General features: G+C 47.9%; 1 long non-coding RNA gene across 1 annotated transcript; it reads right to left on the bottom strand.

Moving 5' to 3' along the window:
* Positions 1-7620: 7620 nt before the first annotated feature.
* On the bottom strand, positions 7621-12037 carry LOC141408281 (uncharacterized). The gene is made up of 2 exons (XR_012421767.1): positions 11777-12037; positions 7621-8108 (listed from the first exon to the last, which is right to left on the bottom strand). It is a non-coding gene; the product is annotated as an uncharacterized lncRNA (long non-coding RNA).
* Between the last annotated feature and the right edge of the window lie 253 nt (positions 12038-12290).

Here is a 12290-nt window from a genome sequence, read left to right as displayed (position 1 = left end):
CACACTATGCACAGCACACATACACACACACACACACACAGCCTGGCCAGTCTTTGGCTCCTAGGATAAGTCTCAACACCAGGCTTTGTGATTCCACATGAGCTATTTCAAATTTTACCTTTACCAAACACAGTAGGTAAAATCCTAGTTTCAGGCATAGCTTCTTGGACAGAGAGACGTATTATTATTGTTACCACTAAAAATAAAAGTAGGAGAATATTTGCCTCACATATAATAGCTAATGGGTTTGTATACTCAATATAAAAGAATACTTATTAAAAAATAAATCAGGAAAAATATTCCAGCAGAAAACATGGACAACAGACCCAATACAAGAAGTGTAAATATAGGCCGGGCGTGGTGGCTCACACCTCTAATCCTAGCACTTTGGGAGGCCAAGGCGGGCAGATCACCTGAAATCAGGGTTCAAGACCAGCCTGGCCAACATGGTGAAACCCCATGTCTACTAAAAAAAATACAAAAATTAGCCGGGTGTGGTGGCTTATTCCTGTAATCCCAGCTAGTCGGGAGGCTGAGGCAGGAGAATCGCTTGAACCTGGGAATTGGAGGTTGCCGTGAGCCAAGATCACACCACTGTCCTCAATCTTGCGTGACAGAGCGAGAGTCCATCTCAAAAAAAAATAGTAAGTGTAAAAATGCAATAAGCATTCCTACAGACACTTAACCTCATTAATGATTAAAAATTCATGTTAAAATAATAATAAAATACAATGCTTTGGCTATGAAACCAAGAGTATAAATATGGTAATATAGGGCCAGGCACAGTGGCTCATGCCTATGATCCCAGCACTTTGGGAGGCCAGAGTCAGTGGATCCTCTGAGCTCAGGAGTTTGAGACCAGCATGGGCAACATAGCGAGACCACCCCCCATCTCTACAAAAATTAAAAATTAGCTGGGCATGGTGATGCACGCCTGTGGTCCCAGCTACTTGGGAGGCTGAGGCAGGAGGATCATTGAGCCCAGGAATTTGAGGCTGCAGTGAGCCATGATCATGTTACTGTACTCCAGCCTGGAAAAGAGAGAGAGACCTTATCTCTAAAAAAGAAAATACGACAACATATATCAAAAGTCACAAAAGTGCATTTGCCACAGTTTTATTTCTAAGAAAAATCTATGAAATTAGAAAATGCTCAAAGCTTTAGCTACAAGATTGTTCACTCCTAATAGCTCTGTCTGTAATAGTGAATAATTGAATATAACTGACAGAGTTAATCATAAGGCATAAAAACCAAGGCACCTTTTGAGGGATTAAGATCTCCGTAGAGATGTTAGAGTGCACAAGCGCACATACACATGCACACACACACATGCATGCACACACATGCTCACACATGCACACACACGTCTAGCAGGATGTTAAAAAATACGTTAAATGGGCAGCTGGGTGGTAAGATTATGGGTGGTAAGACTTTTATGGCTTTTTCCCCCTTATCTTTATTTTGTACTTTATCTACAGTGAGCATGTTAAACATATGTCATGGGAAAGTCTGTAAAGGTGCTCGTGGGTGAGAGCTTCCCGGTGCTGGGGCCTCCGCGATGCCCTCTTCTTCAGTCCTCACTCGAAGCAGGGAGAGCTTGGGTGATGGGAAAGGGGCCTGCGGCTGGCCAGGGGAGCTGGGTGTGAACCAGATGCGCCTGGTTCCAAAGCCCAAGGTCCGCACTTGATGTGCGCCAGTGGCTGATGGGAAGTGGTATACATTTGGTACAGGGTCTTCTCTCTGGTTCTCTAGAGAACCAGAACTTCCAGGTATGTCTCTTCCAGGGCTGGAGTGCTTCTGAGTAAGGGCCCAGCACTCTCTGGAGTGCTACTTAAACCAGTCTCATTAGGACTCATGGAACACAGTTCGGCTGTCAAGGGCTCTGCCACATCCTGGGGGCCCAAAGCGGCCCCTCCTCCGAGCTGCTCTGGGGCCTCTGGAAGCCATGGTTTGGTACGTGTGAATTTGAGGGGTTGCAGCTCTGACTGGAAGAGCAGGAATCCAGGGCCTCGAGCCTGCCCCGCCTGTGTTCCTTACTGGTTGAGGGACTTTGGGAAAAGCAGGTTGCCTTGCTGAGTCTGTTTCTCCAACCTCCAGATCAGGAGAGTATTTCCTGTCCCACCTCCTCCAAGGGTTGCTTGAGGAGTGTACTAGGAGTGCAAGCAGCAGCAGTACTTGTGGGAAAAATGGAAGTAAACGTGCATGCACACTTAACCTCTCAGGCTGGTGTGCGAGGTTCCTGTTCTCCTTGAACAAGCGCCCTTGCCTACAAAGCCAGTGATGTATCTATCTCGCCCACCCTTTCCTGATGTGCACTCTTATGGAGAGAGAATGGGGAATGGCTTACATGTGGGAGTTTTTAGGGGGGCCAATGACAGGTATCCAAATACATCAGTGTGATATCCTTGGCACAGAACAGGGGGATTTAGTATGGACGAGCTGGCAATTGAACTCCTGAATCATCATTTGTATGTGTGCAGGTGTCCATAGGATGACCGCATGGCTATTTGGTGATGCTCTCCAACCCAGGGAAGGAGATGAGAGAGACAGCCATGGTTGTGGGAAGATTTCCATTTGTTACAAACACTGGCATTGTTTGATGATACCCTGTCCTGCGTGCCCTGGCACTGGGTTTAAGCCTAATTTTATTTGGTCACCTACAGTGTTGCAGCATGAAGAAAGAACACAGGCTCTGCCCCTTACCAGGCGCAGGACTTTGAGTTATTTAATGCCTCGGAGACTTAGTTGCTTTCCTTGCCTCTCAGTGGAACTCTGGCCTGGCTCAGAGCCTTTCTGGATTTGAGGGAAATGCATGTTGGATTTGGGGTGCACAGCCCAGAAGACACGGTTTCCTTTAGCACCTTGGGTTTCTGACAGGCTCTGAGGGCACTGAGCTCTGGAATGAGGGCTGCACGAACCAGAGGCCCCCAAGATGTGGAATGTTGGCAGAGCACAGAAGTCACAGCTGATTCGTTATGCATTCACTAAGTCTCTGTCACCAATGTTTCGGGACAAGTATCTTGTGCAGGTGCTGGTAAGTCTTCACTCTACCCCTCACTGGCTGTGGAAGGAGGCACAGAGATCACCTCTGTAAGCCTGAGTTTCTTTATCATAAAAATGGAAATGTGTGCACTTTGGAAAGCTGAGGTGGGAGGACCGCTTGAACCCAGGAGTTTGAGACCAGCCTGGGTAACATAGTGAAACCCTGTCTCTATACATAAGAAGAAAAAAGCAGAAAAAAATTAGCTGGGCATGATGGCATGTGCCTGTAGTCCCAACTACTCAGGAGGCTGCGGTAGGAGGATCCCTTGAGCTGAGGTGGTCAAGGCTGTAGTGAGCCATGATCATGCCACTGCACTCCAGCCTGGGTGACGAAACTAGACCCTGTCTCCAAAAAAAAAATAAGTGGGAGTGGGGGATGCCTTGACCAGCTCTGGTCTTATCCACCTTGCAGGGCCTTGTGAGGGAGAGAGTGGCTGTCTCGGGCAAGAGAACCTCAGGCAAGACTAGGGCTCTCCTATTTTTGGGCTCCTGTCTTGGAGTAATTTATTCCGTGGCCTCAGTGGCTCATCTGTAAAATGGGGTAATAATCCTGTAATGACAATGGGGTTGCTAGGAGGAGTCCTGAGATAATGTTTGCAAAGTGCCTGCCCCAGCCCAGACCCTCAATCCCATACAACCCTCTGCACCACAGTCCAAGGGACCATCCTCCTCCCACCAGCTTTGTTGAAGATTGTGGGAGGCATTCTAACCTGAAGATGTGTTTTCAGCTAAATCTACCCTTCTGAGAGAGAGTGTTGCTTTGGCAGGATGGTTCCATTCGGCACTCTCAGTGGACAAGGCCCTGGATGTTAGTTTCTGGGTGGACACAGAGACGGATAAACCAACCTTGTGCAGCACACAGTTTAAAGAGGAAGATGGGCTGGGCGTGGTGACTCACGGCTATAATCCCAGCAATTTGGGAGGCTGAGACGGGTGGATCACCTGAGGTCAGGAGTTCCAGACCAGTCTGGCCAACATGGCGAAACCCTGCCTCTACTAAAAATAGAAACAAATTAGCCAGGCGTGGTGGTGGGTGCCTGTAGTCCCAGCTACTCAGAAGGCTGAGGCAAAAGAATTGCTTGAACCCAGGAGGCGGAGGTTGCAGTGAGCAGAGATCATGTCATTGCACTCCAGCCTGGGTGACAGAGCAAGACTCTGCCTCAATTAAAATAAAAAATAAAATAAAATAAAATAAAATAAAAGAGGGAGATGGACAGACACACAAGACAGAATGACCGAAGGCCCACAGAAGGCACAGAGCAGAGGAAAGGGTTTGAGTGGCCAGGAAAGGGGGACTCAGGGGTTGGATGCTGGGGGCCAGGGAGGCCTTTGATGAATGGAGAAGGTGGGAAAATTATTTCCCAGAAAAATACAGGAAGGCAAAAGGGTCCACGCCCCTCCCCAGCTCCTCTGGGGAGATTGTCTGGAATAGAGAGAGGGTGGCAGTAGGTGGCCCTGGGAAGCAATGTGGGGTCAGGGTCTTGAAGGGACTTGGATGCCACACTGAGGAGCTTAGGATTGATGATGATGGAGGAAAACCCCATTGGTGGTTTTGCCAAGCAGAATCCCAAGGGACTCGTTGCACCCAGCAGGGTTCTCTGAGGCCCCAGCGGCAGAGGGCAAGGTGGAGCCTGACGGCTTCTGTATTAGTCCGTTTTCACACTGCTGATAAAGACATAAGACTGGGACGAAAAAGAGGTTTAATTGGACTTATAGTTCCACATGGCTGGGGAGGCCTCAGAATTATGGCAGGAGGTGAAAGGCACTTCTCACATGGCGGCAGCAAGAGAAAATGAAAAGAAGCAAAAGGAGCAATCCCTGATAAGGAAAGCCATCAGATCTTGTGAGACTTACTCACTTCCATAAGAACAGTATGGGGGAAACTGCCCTCATGATTCAGTTATCTCCCACCAGGTCCCTCCCACAACACATGGGAATTATGGGAGCTACAATTCAAGATGAGTTTTGGGTGGGCACACAGTCAAACCATATTAGCTTTCCACTGCAGAGGTCAGAGGGAGGGGAAGAGGGAAGCGAGGCCTCCAACTCATCTCTGGCCCTGGACCACTCCTGGGGGTGACCTTGGGGTCAGGGAGCTCCAGCCTTCCTACTCAAGGGGTTTCGGACTTAGGAATCTGACAGTGGCCAAGGCAGAAGAGCTGAGCTCATATCTGTGTGGTTATCCAGGCAGATGCTGCTGTTGGCCCTGTGGACTTGAAAGAGGAAGAATTCTCTCAGAAAAATTTTTCCTGGTGTTTTTGGAGAATAGGAGCCATTTCTGATTAACTGGGGACTTCCTCACCAAAATCTCCCATAGGCCCTCCTGACATTTTCTCTCATGCACTGTCATCCTTCAGAGAGCTAGGGAGGTTTATTATTATTATTATAGATGGAGTTTCACTCTTGTTGCCCAGGCTGGAGTGCAAGGGCGTGATCTCAGCTCACCGTAATCTCCACCTCCCAGATTCAAGTGATTCTCCTGCCTCAGCCTCCTGAGTAACTGGGATTACAGGCACGCACCACGACACCCGGCTAATTTTGTATTTTTAGTAGAGATGGGGTTTCTCCATGTTGGTCAGGCTGGTCTCGAACTCCTGACCTCAGGTGATCCACCCGCCTTGGCCTCCCAAAGTGCTGGAATTGTACAGGTGTGAGCCACCACGCCTGGTCAAGATTTATTATTATTTTTAATCAGTGAGATATGCGAGCAGGAGCTGATCATCCCATTTCATGGGTGAGGCATGCCAAAGCTTGGAAAAGCTGGATGACCTACCCCAGTCACAGCTGTTTCATGGTAGACCCTGCATTCTCATTCTGCCCTCTAAGCTAGTGACTTTTTCCACAGCCTGCCTGTGCTCATGGTAATACTTTTAACCAAGGGCCTTTTTTTTTTTTTCTTTTGAGACGGAATCTTGCTGTCGCCCTGTGGCCGGATCTCAGCTCACTGCAAGCTCCGCCTCCCAGGTTTACACCATTCTCCTGCCTCAGCCTCCCGAGTAGCTGGGACTACAGGCGCCCGCCACCTCACCCGGCTAGTTTTTTGTATTTTTTAGTAGAGACGGGGTTTCACCGTGTTAGCCAGGATGGTCTCAATCTCCTGACCTTGTGATCCGCCCGTCTCAGCCTCCCAAAGTGCTGGGATTACAGGCTTGAGCCACTGCGCCCGGCCTAACCAAGGGCTTTAAGTCCTGAGTGTAATGATGGCTTTTCCAGTACTGGTTGTGTGACCTTGATTGTGTTATTAATAGGGAGGCCAGACCAAATACAGGATGTTCAGTAAAATTTGAATTTCAGGCCAGGTGCAGTGGCTCACGCCTGTAATCCCAGCACTTTGGGAGGCTGAGGTGGGTGAATCACCTGAGGTCAGGAGTTCAAGACCAGCCTGGGCAATATGGCAAACCCCTGTCTCAACTAAAAATACAAAAATTAGCCGGGCATGGTGGCAGGCACCTGTAATCCCAACTACTCAGGAGGCTGAGGCAGTAGAATAACTTGAATCCAGGAGGTGGAGATTGCAGTGAGCTGAGATTGTGCCACTGCACTCCAGCCTGGGCGACAGAACGAGACTCTGCTTAAAACAAACAAAAATTTGATTTTCAGATAAACAATAAATAGTTTTTAGTATAAGAATGTTGCATGCAATATTTGCTAACCCTGGCAACTGCAGTTATTCTCGTCTGTAAAATGGAGCTGTTGTGAAAAGTAAATGGGATCATGCATTAAAAAGAACTTGCCACAAAGCAGCATCTGATGAATGTTAAAAAAAAATTAAAAATGGGCTGGGCGTGGTGGCTCACGGCTGTAATCCCAGCACTTTGGGAGGCCGAGGTGGGCGGATCACGAGGTCAGGAGATCGAAACCATCCTGGCTAACACGGTGAAATTCTGTCTCTACTAAAAATACAAAAAGTTAGCTGGGCATGGTGGCGGGTGCCTGTAGTACCAGCTACTCTGGAGGCTGAGGCAGGAGAATGGCATGAACCCAAGAGGAGGAGTTTGCAGTGAGCCGAGATCACGCCACTGCACTCCAGCCTGGGTGACAGAGACTCCGTCTCAAAAAAAAAAAAAATTACAAATGATGCTGGGCATGGTGGCTCATGCCTGTAATTCCAGCACTTTGGGAGGCCGAGGCGGGTGGATCACCTGAGGTCAGGAGTTCAAGAACGGCCTGGCCAACATGGTGAAACTTTGTCTCTTTTAAAAATACAAAAAATTAGCCGGGCATGGTGGTGGGCGCCTGTAATCCCAGCTACTCAGGAGGCTGAGGCAGGAGAATAGCTTGAACCCGGGAGGCGGAGGCTGCAGTGAGCCGAGATCATGCCATTACACTCCAGCCTGGGCAACAAGAGCAAAACTCTGTCTCAAAAAAAAAAAAAAAAATACATAAAAATATAAAACGAAAAACAAACCTCGGTAGAAGGCCATATAAATTATCTCAGGCCTCTTCCCTTTCCTCACCTTAAAACCCTTCACAACTAGGGTCAATAAACTTTTTCTGGAAAGTTCCAGACAGGAAATCTTTTAGGTTTTATGGCCCACGCAGTCTCTGCTGTGGTGGCACAAAAGCAGTCAGAGACAGTATGTGGTCAATGGATGTGGCTGTGTTCCAGTCAAACTTTATTTACAAAAGCAGGTGAGGGTAGGGTTCAGTCTGGGGCATTTGCCGCTGCCTGCTCTCCTGGGGGCAACTGGGTACTCAGCAAGTGATTTGATCTTAGGTCTTCACCTTCCTTCTGTATTTGCTCATGGTTGGCTCATGGCCAAGCACAGGTGTTTTGTTCTTGTTTGTCAGAAAGCCACACACACAGCCCTGACAACCACAGGCCTGGGGCCTGGCTTCCCTGGGAGCTTGCAGCCCCCTGGCTCACCACGCCCAAAGTATATGGACAAGGCCTGGTGTTACCCTAAAGCTGCCACAGACAGGAGGGCGGCCCACCCCAGCAGGCTGGCTTTCGAGGCACACATGGTTCCGTGCTCCATTGGCCAGGGATTGCCATAGCAACCGGGGTTGCCGCCTCCGCCTCCTGCTCAGTGCTGAAGAGGTGTGCTCCCTTGCAAATGAAGTCCCTAGGGAAAAAAAAAAAGAACCAATGTCTCCAATCTTTAAAGGAGTCATTAGGTCTGGAAGGACCTAGTTCCTTTCAAATCCTTCCATGGCCGTTTCGAAGTTACGGTCCTTGTAAGGCAGGGACGTGGAAAGATTTGAAAGAAATAAAATAAGACCAGTAATAATGATGATAAAAGAAATATCCAAATGGTCTGTGGTGTATGTTCAGGATTTGCCGGTCCATGATCTCAATGTATCTTCACCATCTGGAGCATTTCGTCTAAGTCATTAGACTGCCTGACACCTACTGCCTGTCGGGAGCCATTCTAGGCCCCAGGGATTCAATGATGAAGCAGACAGACGTTGTCTCTGCTCTCATGGACTTTATAGTTTAATGCAGGGTTTGCCAGGGAGCCAAGGAAAGAGAAAATAAAATATTACAAACTGCAAGAAGTGCAGTGAAGGGGAGGCACAGGGCATGGAGCACTAAACAAAAATTATGGAAGGTCATTGACTTGGACTAAACTCCTGTATGAGGCCCCAACAAGTCAGACTAAACATCAAAGTGGAGTCACCCAGGCTAAAGTCCCGCCTCACCAAACTGAAACTAAGTTGTTAGCTGACCGCTCAAGACATCAGCAGAGAGGTGACAGCCAATTTCCCAAACAGGCTGGTTTCAATCTTCCACTGACACGATAATAAAGTTGCCTCTATTTTAATCCCTACACATAAAAAGGTAGCCTGGCTGAAGTTAACAAATAAGTTAATTTGCTATTGTTCTGTCTCCCTGTCCCCGTCTTACAAGGACAGTGGCTTTGAAATAACCAATCTACTTTTTGTCCTCTGTGTCCTTTCTGTCTATAAAGGCAACCTGTGCTCAGCACATCAGAACATGTACTCTGTTTCATGGAATCCTGTGTTGCTCAATTCTAGAATCACAAATAAAGCCAATCGAGATCTTTAACTAAATTCATTGTAATTTTGTCTTTTGACAAGAGTAAGAGATTAATGTGTCTTTGGGATAAACCTAGCTGGGTAGTAGTAGTATGGTGAGGGCTGGCCTCTCAAAGGAGATAATATTTAAACTGAGGGGCAGAAGGGTAGCAGATGAAGTCAGAAGCAAGGGCCAAACCCCAAAGTACCTTCTGGTCATGGTTTCCCCCATACTGTTCTCATGAAAGTGAATAAGTCTCACAAGATCTGATAGTTTTCCTTATCAGGGGTTTCTGCTTTTGCATCTTTGCATTTTCTCTTGCCTCCACCATGTGAGAAGTGCCTTTAGCCTCCTGCGCTGATTCTGAGGCCTCCCCAGCCTAGGTGACGAGAGCAAAACTCCATCTCAAAAAAAAAAAGGACAAAAATATAAATAAGTGGGGCAAGGATTGGAGGAGCAACGGGAGAAAGGTATTGTTACCCAGAGATGAGTAAGAGGCTGATGCCCCTGGGCCCATGAGCCCACATGCTTCCATCCTCGTTACACAATTGAGCAACTGAGGCTAAACTTTTCAATAAAATGAAGGGCCTTGTTTTTATTATATACAGCCAAAAAAAAAAAAAAAAAATTTAGAAAAATGTAACTAAATGGATGAAATACTGAATAAATGCTAAAAATAATCATAAGAGCCCCTACAAGTCATTAAGAGAAACACTGACAACCAACAGGAAATTAGGTATGGTTATTAACAAATGGTTCTCCCCAAAGGGAACACAGGTGGCTCTGAAATATATGAAAAGATGCTCACTTCACTGATGGTAAGAGGAATGGAGAATAAAAATCCAGCGGCGTATTAGGGTTCTCCCGAGAAACAGAACCTAGAGCGTATACAGTCATACATTGCACACCAGCATTTCATTCAACCACGGACTGCACACGTGATGGTGCTCCCATAAAATCATAGTGCTTCCACAAAATTAAACACCGCATTGTTACTGTACCTTTTCTATGTTTAGATATGTTTAGATACACAAATACTTACTATTCATTGTGTTCTAACTGCTACAGTATTCAGTACAATAACATGCTGTACAAGTTTGTAGCCTGGGAGAAACAGGTTCTACCATACAGCCTGGGTGTGTAGCAGGCTATGCCCCGTAGGTGAGTGTAAGCTCTGACATTCACCAAACAACGAAATCGCCGAAGGACCCATTTCTCAGACTGTATCCCTGTTAAATGACATGTGACTGGGTAGATGGATGGATGGATAGATAGATAGAAGAGAAGGGGTTTGTTAGGCGAATGGCCTCGCAGTTATGGAGGCTGAGAAGTCCCGTGACAGGCTGTCTGCAAGCTGGAGACCCCGGGATGCTGGCAGCATAGCTCAGTGCAAGTCCAAAGCCTCAGAACCAGGGAAGCTCTCAGTCTCGGGGTGATGGCCCGGGAACCTGGCTCAAGGAGCCAGGATGCAGAGGGTACTACCAGTGTGCAGCACTGTACCTGGCTTTCTTCATTGACTTTTTAATCCACTCCCACTTCTATCTGAAAAAAAAGGTGAACTAGAAATCATCTTTCAGTAGTCCTAGTCAAATGCCCAACTAAGTTATAAAACTTTGGGAGTGAAAATTTTTTGGTATAAAAATTAAATGAGATAAAGTATGAACATTTGCTTAGCTTAGATCCTGACATGTGGCAATCATTCGATAAATGGCAGTTGTTAGTACAATACTAACCTATGATTAATGGAAATTCATGTAACAGAAAATTCTGAACTTAAGAAACTAATAAGTCTATTTTGTTCCCCACTTAGAACCCAGGGTCTAGCAGAGGTGTGATGTATAGAAGACGCTTCATCTGTATTTGTTGAAGGAATGAACCCCACCGTAGTCTCCATTCCCATTGTTAAAACCTAACCTTGCCATTACCAGCGACAGCAACCACCACTGAACTCAAATTCCAGCTGACTTCCCAACCACCGAACCCTTGAGTTGCCCAGCAGCCCTGCATGTCCCTAATGCCCTTCAGCTCCCCCGGGTGACTCGGCCTTGCCCCCTCGCATGTCTTTACGCTCGCCCGCATCTGCACCTGACGCTCTCCTTCCTCCACGGAGGGGCTGTTCATGCTCCTTCCCAAGGCACAGATTCGTACCAGCCCCTAGTCCCCCTTCCCCACTTCATCCTTCATTTCCCCCACCAAGTGGATTTTTCCCATTTGCATGTACATGTGCTATTATTATTTTTATCTGTAGTCAGAGACCCCAGCCCAGCCCCTTCCCTGAACTCCAGGCTTATTTTTCCAACAGTGTCCTCAAGAGCCCCACCTGGGCGTCTAACAGGCATTTCAAACTCACCACGTCTGGAGCTGTACCTCTGAGCTCACCCTGACAAGGTCCTTCCTGTGCTAAGCTCAGGCGAAAAACCTGGAGTCACCTTGAGTTACCTTTACCTGCTCACCTCTTGAACGCCCTCCCCTTCATTTCCTGCAGGCACACTGGCAACCTTGCCCTTCCTGGAGCACACGGACGTCCAGACCTCTGCCTGGCTGCCCCTCACCATCTCCACTCAAACCCCAGCTTCTCAGGGCAGCTTTCCCCAGGCACCTCTCAAGCGGAACCTGGGTATGCCTATGCCCCAGCTGTTCCACTCCTACATCTGCACTCAGTAGCAACACCCTTGCATGTTCACCAAGAGACACGTCTAAGAATGCGTCCAGCGGCACTGCTCATGATACATTTTGAAAACATTTCTAATTTACCTTTGAGTTACTCCAGCACTTCTTCTAAACCTCACGCAGAGCCCCACAGGGGACTAAGGGCTTGTCGGGTGGAAAGCCCGCCCTGCCTCACCGCCTTTCCACTTCGCCTTCTCCAGAGCTGGGCGGACTTTCTCATCTGCCCGGGGAAGCAGTGCGGCCAGGGGTTGAGGGCCAAGTTCTGAATCCAGCCTGCTGGAGTTTGAATCCAGCTCTTTCTCTTGCTGTGTGGGCTTGGCCAAGCTGTTTAACTTCTCCGTGCTCGCTTCCTCATCTGTAACGTGGGGATAATAACACCACTCGCCTCCCACGGCTGCTCATGAGGATTAGCCGAGTTCACACCTGTAACTGTTTGGAATGGCGCCTGCTGCAAGGCAGGGCTCAGTAACTGTTGCTCATTATTTCTGTAGCAAGGTCTGCTGGCTTAGTGGAGGCAAATGGGTCTGGGTCAAAGTGCGAGGCTTCCACGTGGAGTTACACAGCTGCATCCAAGTGGCTCAACCTCTCTGAGCCTCAG

Source organism: Macaca fascicularis, chromosome 13 (genome assembly GCF_037993035.2).
Source record: "Macaca fascicularis isolate 582-1 chromosome 13, T2T-MFA8v1.1".
Taxonomy (NCBI): domain Eukaryota; kingdom Metazoa; phylum Chordata; class Mammalia; order Primates; family Cercopithecidae; genus Macaca; species Macaca fascicularis.
Note: the sequence above shows the minus strand (reverse complement) of the source record. Positions and strands in the feature narration are given on the sequence as shown.